Raw genomic sequence first — 6,278 nt, forward strand, 5'->3', positions numbered from 1 at the left:
AACTGATCTCTTCCTTTTATATAAGCTAGTAGAGGTTGTAACTTTGGGCAATGCCCACCACTCTAAACTCCCCTCTGGTTCTGCCCGTCATTCCAAGTGACGTGGGAGAGTAATCCGTCGTGGTTTACCGAACGGATGAATAAGTCAACGCTTTTGTCACAACATATTTGTCATAACATGTTCATTGTATTACATGATACAGATAATCTATTTAATTTGAAATTGAGCATTATGGTTGCATCCAACACATTTCATAAACACATTTTCCAAACGTGGAAATATAAACGGACGAGTGGCAATTTAGAAGTTGAAGTATTCAGTTTGTGATTGTTTTATAACTTTCCGGAGAGGAAGATGATAGCTGAAGAAAACACCTGATGCTCATTTGTGACTTATTCCTCAGTGTTCTCCGGGGATCACCCCCTGGTGGTGGAAGACGAGATCGTCTCTTTAACGCAATCTTACTCTTTAGGGTGTCTCTTAGAATGTGTTAAATACATTGAAGCTATTCATTATTTCGTTAAGCAGGGTTAAGAATTAGGTGATTCTCAACACAATGCCACTGTACTCACATGCAATCAGAAATGACATAACATACACACTTGTCTTAAATTAGCCCAACTTAAAGTCATGTTTGATATCATCACTGCTATGATGTATTTAGCTAATACTATCTTGTCCAGTGAATTCTGCAAGGATCTCAGACCCATCTGAAACACATAACAAAGAAATACCGCCAGTCTTGAAGGTTTTTACGAGTCAGTATGACATACTTTGTTAAAACAACATAAACCTAAGTCATATAGCATATTTGCACAATACCATAAGCATGAATATGTCTAAACTGGTATAATAATTACAGAATAAACTAAAATTACAGACATGAGCTGTCCCTGAGCAGTGACTGAGAGTAGTTATTGACCACAAGGAACAGACTAAACCACAGCAACCTTTGTTTCAAGACATCCCTGCTCTGTGGTCTGCAGGCCTTTCCTTCAAAACACGGCCATCAAAATTCCAGATGGATTTCAGAAATAATGAACGTCAACATAAAGACCCAGGGTGACATTAAAAGACACGTATTTGATGTGTCCCCGTAAAACATGGGCTCGTTTGTCTTCAAACGTCGCTCTCGGCAGAGGCTGGGCGGGGATGGTCCTGTTTAGTTTAATTAAAATGTTCAAAGGACAAACATGTTTTATGAAGACGAATCCACAAAGACCAAGGACATTGTGCGTCAGTGCTATTTGTCACCAGCAACCATCATCGCAGACATGTCACACACACACACACACTTATGATTCTGTGTAAGGGGCTTAGCCAGAATAATCTCTTAGGGTAGGCCTAGAAAAATATGGATAGGCATCTTTTCATTTTTTTTGTACTCATTTTACTTTGCGATGTGCACCCGGTGCATCTTTTTTCAGAGATATTTTCGTTTTTGGGTAGGCCTTAGAACACATGGGGTAGGCCTGGGCCTACCCGTGGCTACGTTCTGTGTAGGCTGTTATGACAGTGGTTATGAAAGGTTTGAGGACAGATAAAAGGATGAAAGATTTCAATGACAAAAAAGGGGATTTGTATTTGTATTCATGCCATTAAAGTTGAAATTATGATTGTTAGAATAATGATCTTCTAAGAAAAAAATCTAAGTCATGTATTGGCCAGACAGACATCGGATCTAATTCTTTTGGATGAGTTACTTTTCAGGGAACACAGCAGCAACACGGCCCCAAAACGATCAGTGAAAATACTTTCAAGATTACCCAATTGTATCTGTTTCCTTTCACACGCGAGGTCCTCAAAGGGGAGGGAAAAGAAATTGTAAAAAATACAAATGTGAATGTTGGCAGGAAGTTGGCTGATATGTCACACTGTCTTTTTGAATATTATTAAGTACTCTTGACCGACAACTAAATAAGAAAACCCACCAGGCACTCGTCTGTTTGTCTGGGAGCCTGTTCAGCTGGAAACAGTCTGCAGCAGTGCAGCGAAATGGAGGAACTCAACATGCCAAACCAGAGAGAGGCGTCTGGGCCTGGCCACATCTACCCCGGGCCCCCGAGACCCAGCCAGGCAGCAGGGAGGAGAGCGCACTATTATACTCTCCCCAAAGGTCCTCTGCTCCATCAACTCTTCCTGCTCCCTGAATTTTAACACTTCCCTCAATTAGCTGAAGGAAGATTTTGTTTGGCTCCCAGAGTGGCGTTCGTGAAAGGGAGGGTATTCCTGAAAAGGATGCCTGACAAAGCCTACGACGAAGACCTTTCTGAGGAGCCCTGGAAGGGAGGATGAGGGGATGAATCACCGCGCAGAGGGAGAGAGGAGGAGGATCGGAGACAGGAGGAGAGGGAGCCCGGGGAGGAGAGAGAAAGAAAGCGTACACAGACTGACAGACGGGGGGGGGGGGGGTGAAGACGGAGCGGGAGAGAGAAAGGAAAAGACACATGGAAGGAGAGGCCTCGTTGACCTGACCCTCGGACTGCTCCGTGTTCATAAACCAGTGGGAAGTTCTCACCACCTAAAGGTCATGGGTGAACCCCAGCAGACAGGCCCTCCTAACCTGACCAATGAGTTTGACCTTTCGTCATGCTGGTCAGGCACAGGGCGTGGCCTGACTCATTCCCCACATGACCTCTGATATCTTCTGTGCGTGTGTGAGTGTGAGTGTGTGAAGAGTAGGATGTGTCGACACAAGTAACCTGATCCTGTGCCCGGACATGTTCACCACGCTTAAAGTCAGGCAACACCTTTTTGCCTCTTGTTAAAATTTCAAACGCTAATTTTAGTGTTGCTGTTTTAGATCGGTTTCTCTGCTTTGGGCCTTGGGCCAGCCTGCCAAGTGTGTTTTCCTGATCAGGCTGAGAGTCAAGAGAGAGAGCAGGGAAGGAGGATCGATTTACCCCGACCTGACAGTGTGGGCCAGAGCGCCAAAAACACCCTCCTTCTCTGTGCTCAATCACAGGAATGGTCTGATGGCTTTGAGGAAAAAGAAGGCTCCACTTTCAATCAGGACACAACCTCGTAATGTCTGCGATTGGGATGTGCTCTACTGTCTGGATGTGTCTGGATCAATGTGTGTGTGTGTGTGTGTCAGGATGTCACACACAAATAGCTGATGGTGTTGTTCAGGGTGAAATACCGACTTAACCTCACAGACATGGAAAGAGGAGGCAGCTTGGAGCCCTCCGGCCACCAACCGGCCACCAGCCGGCCACCAAGCCGGCCACCACACCAAGCCGGCCACCACACCAGCCGGCCACCACACCAGCCACCACACCAGCCACTACACCAGCCACCACGCTGGCCAGCACACCAGCCACCACGCCGGCCACCACGCCGGCCAGCACACCAGCCACCACGCCGGCCACCACGCCGGCCAGCACACCAGCCACCACGCCGGCCAGCACACCATCCACCAACCGGCCACCAGCCGGCCACCAAGCCGGCCACCACACCAGCCGGCCAGCACACCAGCCACCACACCAGCCACCACACCAGCCACCACACCAGCCACCACACCAGCCACCACACCAGCCGGCCACTACACCAGCCTGCACAGCCACATGTCTCTCTGGAGAATCCTACCCTTCTCTCCAAGGAGGGATTTCCATTTTTACGCCACTAAAGTCTTCCTCCCATGGATTGTGAAACACTAGCCCCCAACTCCATCTCTCTCCCTCTCTCCCTCTTCGCCGCTTCATTCTACTTCCTCATGCGCCCACATCCGGACACGATGTACCCACGTTAATCCGTTCCGAGATCCGACCATTATTTTTCAATGATCTTTCTTTGGGCCTGTGTAGGCCTATTGAGAGAAACAAATTGAATGCGGATGCTTGGATTGGAATCAGATGGACAAGAGGCCGTCACACCGCGTCTGTGGACAGGCCTGTCAGAGGGAGGGGAGGACAGGGCTGTGGGCGCGCAAGCATGTGTGTTGTGTTTAGGGGATGTGTGGTAGACAGGCGATTGCGTTCAGATTGAGTTAATGGGGTTTTCATACGCCTGTGGACCCGAGCCAGGTCATCTAAGCAGGAAACAAGGGGCAGGGATCTGATAAATGTACTCATATGTGAATTCATTGTTCCAAAATAACAAAGCAAAATGTGATTTCTCTTACCGAAAAAACACGAACCGCATTTATTCTGCTGGTTGTTGAAATGGAACTGGAAAATGTACATTCACCATAAAAGTTGACAGACGGGCTTCCTGTGTCTGTGAGGCCTGAAAGAGAGGCACCCTTCATGTCTACAGACCAGATCATGGCAAAGAGGCACCCTTCATGTCTACAGACCAGATCATGGCAAAGAGGCACCCTTCATGTCTACAGACCACATCATGGCAAAGAGGCACCCTTCATGTCTACAGACCACATCATGGCAAAGAGGCACCCTTCATGTCTACAGACCACATCATGGCAAAGAGGCACCCTTCATGTCTACAGACCAGATCATGGCAAAGAGGCACCCTTCATGTCTACAGACCACATCATGGCAAAGAGGCACCCTTCATGTCTACAGACCACATCATGGCAAAGAGGCACCCTTCATGTCTACAGACCAGATCATGGCAAAGAGGCACCCTTCATGTCTACAGACCACATCATGGCAAAGAGGCACCCTTCATGTCTACAGACCACATCATGGCAAAGAGGCACCCTTCATGTCTACAGACCAGATCATGGCAAAGAGGCACCCTTCATGTCTACAGACCAGATAATGGCAAAGAGGCACCCTTCATGTCTACAGACCACATCATGGCAAAGAGGCACCCTTCATGTCTACAGACCACATCATGGCAAAGAGGCACCCTTCATGTCTACAGACCACATCATGGCAAAGAGGCACCCTTCATGTCTACTGACCACATCATGGCAAAGAGGCACCCTTCATGTCTACAGACCACATCATGGCAAAGAGGCACCCTTCATGTCTACAGACCACATCATGGCAAAGAGGCACCCTTCATGTCTACAGACCACATCATGGCAAAGAGGCACCCTTCATGTCTACAGACCACATCATGGCAAAGAGGCACCCTTCATGTCTACAGACCAGATCATGGCAAAGAGGCACCCTTCATGTCTACAGACCACATCATGGCAAAGAGGCACCCTTCATGTCTACAGACCACATCATGGCAAAGAGGCACCCTTCATGTCTACAGACCACATCATGGCAAAGAGGCACCCTTCATGTCTACAGACCACATCATGGCAAAGAGGCACCCTTCATGTCTACAGACCAGATCATGGCAAAGAGGCACCCTTCATGTCTACTGACCACATCATGGCAAAGAGGCACCCTTCATGTCTACAGACCACATCATGGCAAAGAGGCACCCTTCATGTCTACAGACCACATCATGGCAAAGAGGCACCCTTCATGTCTACAGACCACATCATGGCAAAGAGGCACCCTTCATGTCTACAGACCACATCATGGCAAAGAGGCACCCTTCATGTCTACAGACCACATCATGGCAGAGAGGGTTGCGGAACAGACAAATATATTTAATTAAAACGTAGGACATGATTTAATCTTTAGTGTCGGAGTTATAACAGACTTGACGTCAAGCAGCAATAGCTCATCTAGATAATTGCAGTTTTGTTTTCAAATCGATGCCATTACAAAGACAGACAACTAAAACATGAAAGCTGTTCAGAGCTTTATCATACTATTGCAAAAACACAAAGTCATCCAGTGAATTTATTTTTGACCGAGCTCATTTGCGTCTAAATCACTGTTCGGTGTTGTATTATGTTTTCGTAAACCTTCTCAATGGATCTTTGTTTTGGCTAATATTGATCGATATCAGGGTATTATCTGAAAGCTACAAATTTCAATGGGCCAGTATTTTATCTTGTAGATTTTGCGGGAACATCAAATGCATTTAATGGACTCTTTTAAAGTTACTATCTGTAAAAGCAGAATAGAGTGTGTTGACTGAAGGTGTGGTTGCTTCTTTGTACCTGACTGCAGTAACAGTAATTCACACACACACACACATTCATACACACACATTCATACACACACACTCATACACACACTAATACACACACACATGCACGCACATACACATACAGACACAAACACACACACACACAGTCTCACACACAAACACCTCCTCCTAGTGTGTTCATTCCCCTCTCTCTCCCACACAAAGGCTCATGCTCTGTCTGTGTTTGCACTGCGCCTAGTTCAAACAGCCCTTGTTTCCGCCCCTCACTCATTCAACCACATTCAAAGGCTGTGCTTTTGTTCACACACACACAC

The sequence above is a fragment of the Hypomesus nipponensis genome, chromosome 14 (genome assembly GCF_054491055.1).
Source record: "Hypomesus nipponensis isolate SF chromosome 14, ASM5449105v1, whole genome shotgun sequence".
NCBI classification, from domain to species: domain Eukaryota; kingdom Metazoa; phylum Chordata; class Actinopteri; order Osmeriformes; family Osmeridae; genus Hypomesus; species Hypomesus nipponensis.